This window comes from Xenopus laevis, chromosome 6S, assembly GCF_017654675.1.
Source record: "Xenopus laevis strain J_2021 chromosome 6S, Xenopus_laevis_v10.1, whole genome shotgun sequence".
NCBI lineage: Eukaryota > Metazoa > Chordata > Amphibia > Anura > Pipidae > Xenopus > Xenopus laevis.
Window position 1 is genome coordinate 81,445,762 of NC_054382.1, and position 18,295 is coordinate 81,464,056.

An 18,295-nucleotide genomic window follows, 5' to 3' on the forward strand; every position below is an offset into this window, starting at 1 on the left:
TGCCCCCAAGTTTGCATAAGTGACATCACAGCTGTGTGTGTGATGTCACTTATGTCAAGTCTGACATCACTTCCGCAATCCCCAAACCCCTGCTTTGCTGCAGGAACTTTATTCAAAGTCGTAAGTTGTGGCGATTTTTAATTTTAAGAAAAACAAAATCTATTATACAGGCACCTGAGGGCCACTCGTTTTTAGCTGCTAACCTAGGAACAGGCCCTGATTCATTAAACTCTTCCTGGTTTTCAGTAGTAGAGATGTCACCACCTGTAAGTGTCCATTGAATACCTGTAAATCAAAATAATAAAGGAGGGAGAACTCCAGCAGAATCTCTGCAAAACTTTTATTCCAGGTTGTGGTTACACAATCCATAGATCACCCCTCTCTTGAATCTGGAACAAAGAGAAACATATAAACCTGAGACAATCACACACAGCAACTAATATAAATACAGGTATTGGATCCCTTATCCGGAAACCCGATATCCAGAAAGCTCAGAATTATGGAATGCCTGTCTCCCATAGACTCCATTTTATCCAAATAATCCAAATTTTTCTCTGTAATAATAAAACAGTACCTTGTACTTGACCCCAACTAAGATATAATTAATCCTTATTGGAAGCAAAACCAGCCTATTGGGTTTATTTAATGTTTAAATTTATATCTAGTAGACTGAAGACCCAAATTAGCATGAAGACCCAAATTACAGAAACATCCGTTATCCGGAAAACCTCAGGTCCCGAGAATTCTGGATAACAGGTCCCATACCTGGATATATATATATATATATATATATATTTATTTTGCGGGTGCGGGTACTTTCAGAAATACCATATATATATCGTCTTGATAAAGGTCCAAGCAGGGGACCGAAACGTTGGCCTGTTTCTTTTTAAATAAAGAAGATTTTTATTATTCCAACTTTGTACAATTGGCAAGGAGTAGCACCTGGGTCTGATGTATATCTGCGTGGGAGTTCTTAAACCTACGGAACTACGGAGGCTTGCCAAATGCTACTCTGTGAATTGTTGCTTAGGGAAGCAAAGTTGACCATGGTGCCCAGTCTAACAGGGAATTTTATGAATCACAAATTATAAGTTTCATAGATCCATGGCTGAATTACATTTTCCTTGAAACAGGCCTTAAGATGGGGATGAAACTCCCTTTAATAGCATTAAATTGTACCTTTTAATGGAATAGGAATTTAGAGGGGTTGGAAACCCCTTCAATATTGTTAATCACAGTCATTGGGACAGATTAATGTACTGCTCAAACCCTCTAGAAGTAAGAATTATTGTTCATTCTACATGTTAATATTTCACTTCATTTTCATAAAGAGTGCTGCTGCCGTATGAACATAAATAATTTAACTTTTAATTTAACAACATAACCATCTTACTTAGCCTCTGCTGATTTTTCCCTCATCGGATTATTGCAGAAAATTACTAGTTATCTTAGAATTGCCACAATAGGAGAAACCTTGGCACCAGATAAAACAAAAGCAGGCATAAAGTGCTTTAATTAAACTCCATGAAGGGAGGTAAATGCCAGCAGAAATCTCAGTTTCCCTGCTGAGCTGTTGCCTGATTAGCTAGAAAGTGCATCTGCTCAGCTTCCATGTATCCATCTGTACGAAGGAGAAATGTTCTTTGATTACGTCAGAATAATAATCGTGTTTCACCCAAGTGTGGGCTGTGAAAGTTCAGTAAAACGGCACTGATTAGTAGAACATTTACATAAAGATGTGTAACAATATCCAGGTATATCCACATTTTTCAGGGAGACTCTCAGATCCATATTTTAGGAATGAGCATAACGATGGTGTCAGCTGTAACGATAAACCTTGTTTGTTTATCGTTGTTTGACACACAAAATTTTTTATTTTGACACTCAACAGTCTATGGACGTCATTTCTGTGGCGAAACACGGCGAAAAAAATTCACTCATGCCTAATCATGGCCTCATAAAGGGCATTGTATAAGTGACCAGGGGATCACTAGTATTTGTGATTTATTATTCCCCGAGAATGAAAAAAGTTTGAATCTGAAAAAACGGTATCTCAGACCAGCTGAGTCCTGAAGATATCCTGATCTGCTTTGTATTTTGTGCAAAAATCCAAAGATTTTGTGGTTTTTGGACAAAAATCTGAGGTTTCAGGTGGAAAATCCGAATAAATCTAAATTTTTGGATGGAAAATCCCAAAAAATTCGTATGATTCCAATTTTTGTATGATTTTCACGATTTTTGTTCCCGCACTGGAATTTTTCAGGAAAATGTATTGTTAAATAAGGGGAAACAACCTTTGTGGATTTGGTTGGAGTATATTTCAGAAAATAATGAGATAAATTAAGATTTTCATAAATTACCCCTGAATGGTTGGCTTTTCTACTGCAAAACAATAACTGCAGTTTTAGTTCGAGTGAAGACTCCATCCCTTCAATAAACAAGTTCACTGCTCAGCCTACTTTTCCATTTCTCCCAATTTGTTTAATATCATTCACACCAGTGTTTGACTGGTCAATTCACTCAGCCTGACCAACACGTTCATGCCATGGACCATACAGTTTATTTTGGAATTAATTGTACAGTATGAAATATGAGTATGTGTGGCCTGCGTTAGATTCCAAGATTTCATTTTAATTTCATGAAATTTTAATGTATATGTTCTCCTATAGTTTTCAAGAGAACTAGTCAATGACCTACAAATTCTCGAGTCTTGTTCCAAGTAACAGTTGGAAATAACTATAACCATATGCATGTAACACCTAGGCACGTTGTTTATAACGTTCTCTAAAAAATAAATAACAGATTCTTGGCCCATGAATAAACCATTTTGATTCAGTCACTATATTTGCAAGCATAATGTATACAGCTTTGGACATCTGTAATATGGATAAAATCAGGTGACTTTAAATGTAAATGTGATACAGTCCCTGGTTCTGATAGGCCGATAAGTGCTTTTATCTTAAGATACCAATCTCCACTCCTACTGAGAGGAACCTAATACAGGAGTAACTAGACCTTCAGAAATGGCTCAGGGATTCATTACAAGAGGTCTATTAAGGCATTTATTTTAATTTCTGTACTGTACATTTCTATGCAAACTCCAGCAAACACACTGTTTAGATTAGAGAATACAAAGTAAAACTGACTGCATTTTAGGGCTGGAACACTGCTGATTTCAGTATACTTGTACATAAATATAAATTCCCTTTTTTTGATGAGTTCGTTGTGATTGACAGGATAAAACTCTGCACTTAGTTGGAGCTCAGCCAACTATTATCTCTTGGTGTTTTACAAGTCAGGCAGAGATTAATGTTCAGTCCTTTAACACGTTGCTAAGACAGGGGGGGGGCCTGGGGATGCATTAAATTACCACCCATGGTTCCTTCATTTTCTACAAGCCGCTAATGCATCCTATGAATGCAAGAAAGTGAGTGACAGTCACATTTCCACATTCTCTATAATACTATGAAACATCTCGTCTGGAATAATGATTAATATAATTCTTGCTGTTGTTGTTAGGGGGTAATAGCACAGACACAGACCTTGATTACTTGACTAATGCCTTCTTGTGGCATTTGTTGTTAGATACCAAGAATTTTATACTTTCATTTATTTTATACAAAGAAAAAAAAAAACAATTAAAATGGAACTCGGTAAGATTGGAGAACTTTTTGTTTTTTATGGTATTATTCGACTGCCATATCGTTGTATTTTACATATTTATTTCATGAAATGCTGATTGCTTAAACATGAGAACATTCTATTTGTAAATTCTCAAAGTCAATTTATCTTTTTCTGCGTCATAAAGCACAAGCTAAACCAATTTATATGATTGGTAGTGTACTAAAAAGATGTGTTTAAAAAGTCATTGAGTAAAAGGGGGGCAGCAATGGGAGGACTTAATATAACATAAGGGAGAGGATATACAGGCATTAGAGCACAAGAATATGTGGACTGATGGCGGTAAGAGGCCACATAGTGATATTGCCACCAGTATGTATATGATAATTAAAATATATAATAATATATGTGTTTATAAGGTGATGCAAGTAAAATGGTTTTAATACAGGCAAGCTGTAACTTAAATGTTTTGTTGGAGACCAATGTTTTACATCTTTATAAACGCAAAGAAAGTTGAACAACCTTTTTATGACGGAACGCTGCCCAAAAAATTGTATAATAAGACATTGACTCATTCGAACACCTGCACTCACATTAGATTTATTAGGAAACATAATCTAAAAAAAGTGTGTTTTTTTTAAACTAGATTAACAAATTAAAAAACAAATACAAAAAGTATTGTAGAAGTGATACCTATATTGGCTAACAATAAAAATACATTGCAAGCTTTAGGAGCACCAAGGCCCCTTCGTCAGGCAAAATACAAATGAAAGCTAGAAAGGCACAGCATATATACAGTTAGATCAGTGAAATGTATTCATGGGCAATAAATTAGGAAGTTACAGAGAGATAGAGATCAAGGGGCCCATTCACTAAGCTCGAGTGAAGGATTCGAATGAAAAATACTTCGAATTTCGAAGTATTTTTTGGGTACTTCGACCATCGAATGGGCTACTTCGACCTTCGACTACGACCTTCGACTTCGATTCGAACGTTTCGAACGAAAAATCGTTCGACTATTCGACCATTCGATAGTCAAAGTACTTTCCCTTTAAAAAAAACTTCGACCCCCTACTTCGGCAGATAAAACCTACCGAAGTCAATGTTAGCCTATGGGGAAGGTCCCCATAGGCTTGCTAAACTTTTTTTGATCGAAGGATTTTCCTTCGATCGTTGGATTAAAATCCTTCGAATCGTTCGATTCGAAGGATTTAATCGTTCAATCGAACGAAAAATCCTTCGATCGATCGAACGAACGTTTAGCGCTAAATCCTTCGACTTCGATATTCGAAGTCGAAGGATTTCAATTCGAGGGTCGAATTTCGAAGTATTTTTTACTTCGAAATTCGACCCTTAGTGAATCTGCCCCTAAATGTAGAGGTAATACAATGAATTAGGGTGGGTTGTAAATAGTCCAGGAGTCTGGATTCAGTCAGGTCACATAGTGTGACATGAAACCTGACCCTAAATTAAGGCCCTGTCTTAAATTAAAGTTAAATAACTCCATACATTTGAATTCATAAATCTTCCTTTCCTGTCAGTTTTAAAGTTCCCTTTTAGAATAAAGACCTGCATGTCCTGAAGACTGTGATTTTGACTGCAGAAATGTTGCCCCACTGGTGTATCACATGATTTGGTGTTGATTTTATGTCTGTGATGGTTCATCCTTGTGCGCAATTTTGTCTCTATCAAATCAAATCAAATGAGCTTTATTGGAAGGACAAAATACATTTAGCATTGCCAAAGCAGGTACAGGAGGTAGTGGAGTCAGTTTATGGGAATAGGGGAAAGTCCTGTCTCTCTCAGTCTACGACAGTCTCTTACTTTGTGCAGCTATTGCTACTGTCAGTGCCTCTTCTCGCAGTAGGTTGTAAAGTTTCCTCTCTTCTTTTATGGATATGAAGTCTGGGATGTGAGAATCTCTGGAAGTGGATGTCCCTCAGTGCTGAGTATTTGGGGCACTGTAACAGGAAGTGGGCCACATCCTCCACTGCCTCCTGGTCACATCACTGGCACAGTCTGTTCTCCCTGGGCCTGTAGGTCTGTCTGTGATGTCCCAGTTCAATCTCCAAGTTCTGGGCAATCAGTTTGTATTTACTCAGGATCTTAGTATCTTACTTCCCAATGTATTGACCATGAATAACTTTCACTGATCTAACAGAATATTTGCTGTGCCTTTCTAGCTTTCATTTGCATTTTGCCTGACGAAGGGGCCTTGGTGCTCCTATAGCTTGCAATGTATTTTTTTCGTTAGCCAATAGTGATGGGTGAATAAATTCCACAGAAGCAAATTTGCGGGAAAATTTCCATGTTTCGTCAACGGCTAATAAATTTGCATAAAGCCGCTGGCGAAAAATCAACCCCGTCTCAAAAATTTGGGCTCCAGTCAGAATAGTCATGTGCATAAACATTGTTGAACGTCAAAATTATTTGGGTGCCCATTGACTTTAATGCATTTTGGCAAAATAGGCGCGTATCAAAATTGTCATAAAAATAGTTAATTGACTTCAATGCGTTTCACAAAATTTTCACCGTTTCGCAAATTTTGGTGGAATCGGGACAAAATCGCCCATCACATTTAGCTAATATAGGTATCATTTCTACAATATTTTTTGTATTTGTTGTTTTTATTTGTTATTTTTGCTACTGGCTAACACAGTACCACAGTTTTTGTTTTGAGACCTTTGCACCCACTATTGTCATGAAACGGATGGTCTTTGATTGGCGCATTCTTGAACCAACAATAAAGATTCAGTTCCCTTATCCCTGTACTCCCTTATTATCTGATGCATGTGCTTACACGAGTGTAGTCACGTGAAACGAATAGGCCTACTACCTCCCTCCATCTTTCTCATTCTTTGAACAGGAAGACAGAATCCAATACACATAATAACAAATTATAATACAGTCATATGAAAAAGTTTAGGAACCCCTCTCAGCCTGCTTAATAATTTACTCCACTTTCAACAAAAAAGATAACAGTGGTATGTCTTTAAGAACAGTAAGAGAAACAATAGCTTATCTGAAAGCAGTTCCATTGTGCAGTGTACTTTCTGAAAGCACATGCCTAGGCACAATGCCCTGAGATGGCCTACACACCAATATTCCAAATGAAAACAAAACACAGTCATATGAAAAAGCTTGGGAACCCCTCTCAGCCTGCATAATAATTTGATAACAGTGGTATGTCTTTCATTTCACAGGAACATCTAAGTACTGAGGTGTTTTCTGAACAAAGATTGTTAGTGAATCAATTTTCAGTTGCATGAAATTAAATCAAATGTGAAAAACTGGGTGTGCAAAAATTTGGGGACCCTTGTCATTTTACTATTTTGAATGCAAGTAACTGCTCAATACTGATTATTGGCAACACCAATTTGATTGGATTAGTTTAAGCCTTGAACTTCCTAGGCAGGTGTGTCCAGTCAGGAGAAAACGTATTTAAGGTGGCCAGTTGCAAGTTGTGCTTCTGTTTGACTCCTCTGAAGAGTGACAGCATGTGATCATCAAAGCAACTCTCAAAAGATCTGAACACAAATATTGTTCAGTATCATGGTTTAGGGGAAGGCTACAAAAAGCTATCTCAGATGTTTAAACTGTCAGTTTCAACTGTAAGGAATATAATCAGGAAATGGAAGGCCACAGGCACAGTTGCTGTAAAACCCAGGTCTGGCAGGCCAAGAAAAATACAGGAGCGGCATATGCAGCGGATTGTGAAAATGGTTACAGACAAACCAAAGATCACCTCCAAAGACCTGCAAGAACGTCTTGCTGCAGATGGTGTATCTGTACATCCTTCTACAATTCAGCGCATTTTGCACAAAGAACATCTGTATGGCAGGGTGATGAGAAAGAAGCCCTTTCTGCACTCACGCCACAAACAGAGTCGCTTGTTGTATGGAAAAGCTCATTTAGACAAGTCACAGTCATTTTGGAACAAAGTGCTTTGGACTGACGAGACAAAAATTGAGTTATTTGGTCGTAACAAAAAGCGCTTTGCATGGCGGAAGAAGAACACCACATTCCAAGAAAAACACCTGCTACCTACTGTCAAATTTGTTGGAGGTTCCATCATGCTGTGGGAATGTGTGACTAGTTCAGGGACTGGGGCCCTTATTAATGTCGAGGGTCGGATGAATTCAACCCAATATCAACAAATTCTTCAGGATAATGTTCAAGTATCAGTCACAAAGTTGAAGTTAAGGTCTCCATAGACGCAAAGATTTCTCTTGCCGAACGACGAAATTATCGTGCGGTTACTGGGATTCGAATGATCGTATATCTTGCGATTTTTCGGCCGGTTTCTGTCAGAAAATTGATCGGGCAGGTTAAAAATCTTTATCGGTCCCAGTGCAATCTATATATGTTTGCAGGAACAAGCAGGCAGCTACCCTTTGTTTTCCTGGCAATATCACCTGAAATGGTAGTTTTAGTTGATGGACAATTCGTACGATCGTACAATCGTTTCGAGATAATCGTGGTCTCACGATGACGCTCGGATCTTTTAAAAATCTTTACATCTATGGCCAGCTTTACGCAGGGGTTGGATATTCCAACAAGACGACCCTAAACACACTTCGAAATCTACAAAGGCATTTATGCAGAGGGAGAAGTACAATATTCTTGAATGGCCATCACAGTCCCCAGACTTGAATATCATCGAAAATCTATGATTTGAAGCAGGCTGTCCATGCTCGGCAACCATCAAATTTAACTGAACTGAAGACATTTTGTTTGGACGAATGGTCAAAAATACCACCATCCAGAATCCAGACACTCATCAAAGGCTATTGGAGGCATCTAGAGGCTGTTACATTTGCAAAAGGAGGCTCAACTAAGTATTGATGTAATATCTGTTGGTGTGCTCAAATGTATGCACCTGCCTAATTTTGTTATAATGCATATTGCATATTTTCTGTTAATTCAATAAACTTTATGTCACTGCTGAAATACTACTGTTTCCATAAGGCATGTTATATATTAAAAAGTAGCTGCTACTTTGAAAGCTCAGCTAATGATAAACAAAACTCCAAAGAATTAAGAGGGGTTCTCAAACTTTTTCATATGACTGTTTATTAAATGATTACGTCTCTGCTATCTATCTTATTATATGTATTACCACATTGCATTTAAAGTTCTTTTTTAATGAAAAAAATGGAAGAAAAATGGAACATATTTCAGCATGATGCTTCCCACTGGGTGAAGCTGTTTTCTAAGCAATTTTATTTCTCATTCTGCAGCTCTTTCTTGTGGCGGCTGTAATTTTCAGTACCAAGGGTAATCACAAACTCCTGAAAGCTTTTAGGTGGCTATTCTTAAATCCAAATATGGTGTAGTTCTTAGGTCTCTTATTTGAGTTTTTACTTGCAATTTTTACAGTGCAGTACACATTTATTAGGCAGTTTTGTTGATTTACATTACAAATTGTGGTGGCTAACACAACCTGACTCAAACACAAGCTTATGTGAAAGCATGTAATGAATTAATGCCTGCAATAGCTTTCATCCAATGATCTAAGAAGTCAAGGATATGTATTGTGCCACTGGGATCCAAAGTAAAGTACTCATCTCATGGAGCAAGTGTATCAGTCTGAACACAATTCAGTTATAAATTACTGTCAAGTATGACCAGTAACCAGCAAGAAAAAATGATATTTCCAAAATGGGTGCAGTACAATAGGCATAATGCAGATGGGAACTGAACTGTGCTAAAATTGTATTATTTCTATCCCAAACTTCTAGGCCTGTGTTACTCTACAATTTTCTCCATGGGACACACAGGATCATGACATACAAACACACTTCTAAGTGCACTGTGCTATGTATTTTGGGTGCTGTAACCCCGAAAACATAGTATATTAGAAATAAATGTCATTTGATAAAGCATTGGGTCGTGGAAAATAACACTGCTGCAATTTCAATTGAGGGGCAGATAAATCAAATATTATACTGAGCAACTTGATATTTTCCCCCATTTATTAATACTATACTGACTGCCAGGAACCCTGGAGTAACCACCACATTCAGACTGGTGCTTCTACACTGCTAATCAGAGCAGGCTGGGCAGCTCTTTTGAAAAAGCTTTTTAGCGAAACGTGCGTCAGGGCAAGACTCGCTCTAATTGGTTTTATAATTGGTACTGGGTATATACTTGGTGAATTCTTTATCATTTTAACAATTTCTCCTTGACTCTTTACTCCAAGAGCTGTAAGTTTGCATTTTTTTAGGAGCTTCTCTCGTACAAACGAGACCACAGCCCTCCAGTCTCTGCCAGTCTCTTCCGCTCTCCAACTTTGTGGTGCTCCCAGGGAATAGAAAAAAATTCTAGCTAGACTCTATGGGAGCAGTTCCACCTACTATCATTTTCCATTTTCTTATCCTTAACTAAGGAGATACTTGATAACAACTCTAGATCAATTGGAAATCATTTTAATGCACTAGTCACTTTATATTTAATGAACTAAGGGGGTTGGAAGGGTTTTTTTATAAAAAAAAAACGTTTAATTCACGTAAGCACTGATTGATTGAATCTAGTTGGATCTTGGCAGAAAATTATGACATGTAGCTAATCTAGATGCAACATCACAGAGCGAAACTAATATATTTATTTAATAAATTTATAAATTTAATATATTTATAGTTATTATATTTATCAAAGTATTGATTGAATTGGTGAAATTTTATAGGTCAAGTGTTGATTGTTAAGTGGCAATCCCACAAAACGTGAGAGATAAGGGGTTACACAGTGTGGAAATAAGCACTTGGCACTTTAATTAAACCAAATACTGGTGAACCAATAATTGCACAGTTGTGGAAAATAAGCACTTAGCACTTAAGTCTTTTTTAAACCAAAAAATCTTTTATATAGTACAAACGGTGGCACCAAGGCCGGGCCAAGGGATAGACAGAGTAGGTACGTGCCTAGGGAGCAAAGCTGGGGGGTGCCAGGCACGTACCTCCTCTGTCGCCTACCCCCAGTCCGTTCCCATCTCTGCCCAACTCTCTCTGCCCTTTTCTTCTTTCTGCGCTCCTGCGCATGCTCAAATTTGAGCTTGCGTGCGGTCCCCTGTCTGCCAGATCGTTTCTGCCCTTTTCTTCTTTCTGTGCATACACAAACATTCAGCGCAGAAAGAAGAAAAGGACAAATGGTCAGGCAGAGAGGGGACCGCACTCGAGCGCCAATTCGCGCACGTGCTCTCGTGCTGAGCCGGCGCCACATCGCCTGGCTTGCCTAGGGCTCCCGTGCGGCACGGCCAGGCCCTGGGTGGCACTGACGTGAATATAGGAGCACATAGCACCTGATATTCAATAGAAGTGGAATTGATGGGGTAGTGTTAATTAAGAAATCAGCATATGAGGATAATAGGTGGAAGTTCATTTAATGAGTGAATAAGTGACCACTGGAGGACAATTATCCTGAATCTGGAAGTTATCAGGTGGAGATATTGAGAACTAAACATAGTGGGTGTAAAAAATTGGAGAATTTTATATTTGTACAAAATTACAGTCACAAACAAGGTTCTTTCTTCTTTTCTATTCTTTTAAGCAGGCTGGACAGGCACATTAACACCCCCCACAATTTGCTTGGGGCATGTATGGGCACCATTGTCTTTTGTTTACGGCTTCTATGCAATTTTGACTATGTACTAGTGTTCTGTACTTCATGATGTCTTTGTATCTCTGAATGAATGGAATAAGTTGCAATAATGCAATAATTTGAGCTGTAAAGGGGAAATAAGACAATTTTATGTGTATGGGAACTGCTGGACTGCACAGGGGGTCCTTGAGATGTAGCTCTTGCAGCCAGCCAGGTACTAGTTATAGCTGAATTTTCAACATTTCATTCCCACAGTTGATGCTGATTATCAATGGATTTGCAACAGAGTGTTTTCAAACAATGCTCACTTATAGTTAAAATAGAGTTTTTATTCAGGTTTGGATTGTACAGGTATGGGATTCATAACCTGAAAACCTGTTATCCAAATTACAGAATGGCCATCTAGCATAGACTCCATTTTATCCAAATAATCCAAATGTATTAAAATGATCTCCTTTTTCTCTGTAATAATAAAACAATACCTTGTACTTTATCCAAACTAAGATATAATTAATCCTTATTGAAAGCAGAACCAGCCTATTGGTTTATTTCATATTCACATGATGTTCTAGTAGACTTATGGTATGAAGATCCAAAGACTCCAGAACCTGAGCATTCTGGGTAACAGGTCCCAAACCTGTATATCAGATTTTTCTTACCAAAAAAGCAGCCCAAGGCTCTGGAAACAAATTTTACACCAAATCCACTTCGAGCAATAGAGTTGCATTGGAATGCTATAGGGGGAAGAGTGTGCAAAGTAGAAGTTGCATTTTGGAAATCAGGTTGGTTTAGGAGAGGAGCAGCTGCAGGAGGTTGGAGCGGTGGGGGTGAAGGTTGAGAGGGTGTGAGGACTGGGGAGTCAGGTGTGAGGGGGGAAACGAGTTGAGGGTGGCGGCGTCTAGAAATCGAGGCCTGTCTGTCACAATTTCAGATTTATGAAGTGTTGAAGTGAAAATTAGAATTTTGAATGTAAAAATTCTAATTTTTGAGTTTATTTTAGTGTAATTCGGCTAAGGAATAGTTAAAATTCGATTCGAGTTTTTAAAAAAATTAGAATTAGAATTTCAAAATTTGTCATGTACTGGCCCTTTAATTCAAATTCGATTGAATTAGATTCAAATTAGATTTGAGTTTGTGGGTCAATCCCATTCACCCGAATTTGAAAAATTCGTTTTTAAAAAAAAAACCAAAAACATTCAATTGGTTGTTTTTTTTGTTGAGTTCATGGGAGTTCATAGGAGTTTATGGGAGTTTTACAAACTCCCATGAACTCTAAATTCGACCCTTGATAAATCTGCCCTTGATGTTGACTTTTTCACTTTAGGATATACCTTCAGTCTCTATTTATAAGGCACCTGGACTTCCTATGCAAGAACTTTAGTATTTCCTCCATGACAATTATCTGGCTGAGGCACTAGGGCCAGGCAGGATCTGACTGATTGGCATAGAATAAATATGGAGGAGAGTGGAATAATTATGGTCATTAAAAGGAAGTCTTGTAAGCTGTATTAGGTTCTGTTATTTAGTCAGTAGAACATGCATTTCAATTACCCTTTATTTAGAAAATACAAAAACCTTATTAGCCATGTATATGAACAGATGAGCACAACATTGGTGTAATTAATGAAGGTATGCACTTTCTCAGATTCTAAATTTAGCACAGCATTATACCGTGTGTTTGTAAGTTAAACTACTGCACATTTTGTCTTTTTCCTGCTATTGTCCAATTAGTAAAACAATTAAATCCGTTTTTAAAAAATTAGCTGGCCTGAATAAAGTAACATTCATTAAACAGATTTCTTTTTCCAAGTACTGTGACAGCACATTTTGATTGAATTTCAATAAAGGGCGAAGGACAGAAAAAGTAGATCCACAATTTTTCAAATAATTGAATATATAAAACTAACTCATAATAAGTAGAAATGTAATTTTGTTTCCCAAGGCTAACATCTTAAACTAAAACCCATAAAACCAACATTTGACAGTTTTTGGCTTTTTCTATTGTCAAAGAATAAGTTGGAGACTTTTCTTACCACTTGTTATATAATAATATCAGTAGAAGTGGGTTGTAAGAAAGTGACAACATAAATCATTTATGTGAGTCCTAAGGCCAAAGTACAGCAACATTCTAAAGAATAACTATTAGATATTCCCTTAATCCATCTAAATACCAAATCTTCCACAAAAGATATGGCTGAATACCAAACTGAATTCAAACCATAAAATGCATCAAGCGTCAGCAAATTATTGTTGTGTTCAGTTGTCCAGTGATTTAAACTTGGATCATTATAAAGGTTTGGGTTCAGTTTGGCTGAGCATTTAGGATTCTGCAAAATCTGCAGGGATTAAGCTGAACTAAATTCTGGATTCAGTGCATCCCTATAATTTGTATATAAAGAATATTTAGCAGTTGTATAAATAAACTTCAAGCCAACGCAGGAGAATTTTGGAACCCTGTGTCAAATTTGTTCTTTCAGAAGGCCTAATAGAGGCTTGTAGGTGATTGCAGCTGATCAAAATGAAAAGAAGTAGCATTTAATAATTATGATTGAATCTCCTGAATGATACACTGGAAGTACAGGCTGGCATGAGAGGTCTTTTTATATGTCAAAAGCTTTTATAGAGCTTGGAAAACACTTTGTGTGCCTAATAAAAGATGCTTCTACACTTTCTGCTTTTTTTTATAATTCAAAATATATTTTATAGATTTATGTATTTTGCAAAAGAGGTTTTTGCTCATCCAGCACAGCACAACAAAACATCAAAAAGACACTAATATGAAAAAATGCAGTTAGTACTTAAAAAATTTAAAAAAAACAATGGCTGCATATGACCTAGTGGTATTACTGTAAAACAGCCAATCAAGAATCAATAATGGCAGGTACATGTGTCTAGTAACAGAGTTTTTTTCTTTGAGGCTAATAAAATATTTGTGGAAGTGGTAATTGCCACTAATTGTCTTAAGACATTGGTCCTTAATTCATTTTTTTTTTTACAAAGGAGAAGCAGTTTGCATGAACTATTAAAGGGAAGAGGAAAGATCTCTTAAATATAGTATTGTGACTATGTTTTTACGTATAAGAGGAGAATAGATTTAAAGCTATATTTTGTTCAACCTCATTAAATCTCACAACTCAAATTCACCTTTGAGCTGAAGCATCTTGGGTTCATTGTTTAGCCAACATTAATTTTAAAGCAATGCACATTCATTTTCAGATACTGATGCTTCCGTGGAGTGTTAGAACTCCATTTACTGCAGCTCTAACACCATATAGACTATTAAAGTAGGTTATAGACTATTAGTAAGTACAGTAAGTACATTTTGCCTAGCTAAGTATTGGTGGTACAGTGCCCAGGCCCATCTCTTACCAGTGTATCTCTATTTTTTTTATGAAATGGTTTTATTTGCACCAAAAGAAAAAATACAATATAGATTGAAACATGCCATACAGTCATGAATGGGGATATTTAAATTGGAGTAGGTCTGCACACATTCATCAACCTATCCCAATGGTTAAGGTCGTATCTCTAATGTTAAATAATTTAGCCCCTTAACCTACGGAAGCCTCTATACAGGCCTGTTAAATATATTAATATTTAGTTGGTGGTACACTATTCCTGTTGATATGATATTATTACATAAACTACATTTATATAGTTATACTGTATCATTTAATCTCCAATCCGTGTCGGACTGGGACACCAGGGGACCACCCAAAAACCTAAGACAAGAGGCCCATCAAAGAACCATAGACCAGGGACCCATTCTCAGTACTATTATTCTTCCTCTCCTCACTCAACCTCTCCTAGTCTCTTTTTTTTACATACTATAATCTATTATTCCATCTATTTAGCATCTTTGTTCTCATAGAAATAGGGAATGGCCATGAAATAGGCCAAATGTTTAGCAGCATGAGGGCCCACTGACACCTGGGCCCACCTGGAGTTTTCCTGAAATCCCGGTGGGCCAGTCCGACACTGTCTCCAATTTTGTCTGCCAAGCTCCATGCATTTACAAGCAGACAGCAGAGTATACTACTTTTTGATAATATTTACATCTGTTATTTTAAAAAAATAAATAAATAGATAAAAGTTCTGTAGTTGAAGTACCAAATATGAGTTGTGCGCCCCAAGGCCAAAGGGTTCTATTTCCCACCCACCCCTGTCTCCCACGCATGCACAAGTGAGGGAGCACTGGGGACTACGCATATCGGAGTATACATCCCCAGTGCTTCTTAGAATGCAGCTAGGCAGCATTGCACCCCTAAAATATTGCCACCCTAAACCCGGCCTGCTAATTTGATAAAGCAGCCTTTTAGTGTGAGCAGGAAGATTATAAAAGATTATTTCAAAATGTGCCCTTAAAATGGACACCCTGGTATCTCCTGAGGAGTCTGTAGGTGAGTATTTTGAAAGAGAAATAATACATTTTTTGTTCTACATTTTGCTCTTTTTTTTTTGGTTAGTGATGTTCCTGCTTCACGTTCAGTTCTATTACACAATGTCAGTAAAAGAAGTTTACTAGATTGTGTTGGCCTTTAGTTAACCCATATTGTTACACTGGAGAATCATATACTCTCTCACATGACTGCCATAAATAGCAAGATGCCTATTAGCTTTTATAGTTTTTTTTCCATTGGTTCCATTGTAGAAAATTATTTTTCCTCAGTGGCAATTTGTATGGCTTTGATTGTCTAGAGGGTGAAAAAAAAAAAAAAAAAAAAAAAAAAAAAATCACTCTTTTTGACAAATATAACCTGGAGCTACAAAACAGCTCTGATGTGCAGGCAAATTATTAGTCCAGTTTTGAGGTGTAAACATTTGTTTTGTTCATTGGTTTTTGACAAAGCTATGTGATATTTTATCAACTGAAGTGTTTTTTCTTGCCTCTGAAAGTGTTAATGGTTATGAGAATTTTCCTTGCCAGGTGTGCAATTATTCTTTAAATCAATAGTAGCTCTAGCTCATTATAAAGTGATTTAATATTGAAGTTATGTATTTACAAGAATAAAGAATAGAAAAGTACTGCTTTTTTTCAGGTTGAATACCTTCAGTATGTTGGTCTTTTTAAGGCCCAAATCCTAAGAGAGTATAACAGCATCATCGGGCATTACATTTACTACGTTCCCAACACATTTAGGCCTCTCTAGTTTAAAAGCTACAAAATGATTTATTTTTTTTGGTATCTGGCACATTATACGCCAATGCTTGTATAACTGATGTGCAGTGCAGTTCTCCATTTAATATTATTCACAAGTAATGAACAAAATAACAAATAATGAGAGATGTTGCACATTGGAAAGATGTATGGCTGTTTGGAATTCTATTTACAAAAGAAAAAGAGAAAAAAGACACACAAAAGAATGAGAGCTTCAGTTTTTCGAGGAGTTTTGTGCTCTTTGTTCCAAAGTATCCCACGTGGCCATTATCTAGGGAAAGAAACACAATGCATGAATAGTGCACCCCGGACAGCTATCTTTACCTTTGGGCTTTCACCATTCTGGCTGGTGACAAATAACCACCCTCATCATGGTGTATTGTTGTGTAATTACTAGGCAGTTATTTAGGAAAATCTGCTTTGTAAGCATTTCAAGACTTTCTGGTTTGGAATCAACGCTACAGATTGCCTCTGTTATAAGCCATCATTTCCCTCAAAATGTTCTACACAGAAATATATGGTATTATATATTGGTACACTGTAAGTAAAACTTCCTAAGGTCTATTTCATTCTGAAGAATATTTTTTTGGAAAATATATTTAAGGGGCAGATTTATCAATGGTCAAATTTCGAAGTTATGTGATTTTTTTTTAACTCCACTAAATTCGAATGTACTCACAACTCGAATGGGAGTTCATTTATGAAAAAAACTCAAACGTCTAATATTCTATTATGATACACAAAAGCCATGAATATCCTGTAAATTATATCCTTATAAACGGTGAGTTCTGATGTCATCAGTTATAAACGGTGAGTTCTGATGTCATTTCTGTCACATGACTCATTGAAATTTGTGTATTATAATAAATAAACTACCCCCAGTTGTAAAATATGAGGATATTAGAAGTTACCTTGGAGTTCCATGACCTGTATAAAAGCACTCGGCCTTCGGCCTTGTGTTTTTATATGGTCATGAAACTCCTCGGTAACTTATAATATCCCTATATTTTACAAAAGGTGGTACTTTATTCACTATATTATTAATAGAATATTAATATTATCTAAGGAACGACCCAAAAAAATCGAATCAAACTCGAATCCAGTTTTCCAACGAGAGAAAAACTGGAATGTCAAGAAGGCAATTAACATCTTCAAATGGTTCAACGGACCTCTGCTATTGACTTGTACATAAACTCGGCAGGTTTTAGGTGGCAAATATTCAAATTAGAACTGTTTCCAGGGTCGAGGTGTGTGCTAAATCTCACATTCAAATTCAAGGTTGATGATTTAAAATTCGAATTTTTGAGTTTTGACCTAAAATAAAATTCAAAAATTCAAATTTGAACCTACCATTCAATCCTTAATAAATCTGCCCTTAATTGTTGATGCCTTCCAAAGGAGTATTTTTTTTAACTTTATTTGCTGATCAAGCTCTTAGTTCCTGAATATGTTACAATCCTGTATTCAATGATTGCCTCATTGCTAGTGCTAGTTATAAAACAATACTGTGGATTATGAAATGACACCCAGTTAAATATATGTTTTAGAATACAAATAAAAGCTTTGATCACAGCAATACTGAATCTTACGCCGCACAAGCAAATTACAATTTCTTTTACACTTCTTCTGCACCCTTTATTTGAAGGTAGAATTCCACAAATGGCCAAAACTACCTATTGGATACTATATACTACTAAATTACAATGATTGATGGTTGAGCTTTTACCAACAAACATTTTTGAAAGTCTAGGCATTTTCTTGCTGTATTTATTCAAAACATAAATTCAGCATTGCTGTCACCTAAACTTAACATACAAACCTGCTTAATCTGCTTTTCCCTTCATAAGTGAGGCTTGTGGGAGTCTATTATTATCTGTTCAAAAATATCAGAAAACACCAAGTTACATTTGAGAACCC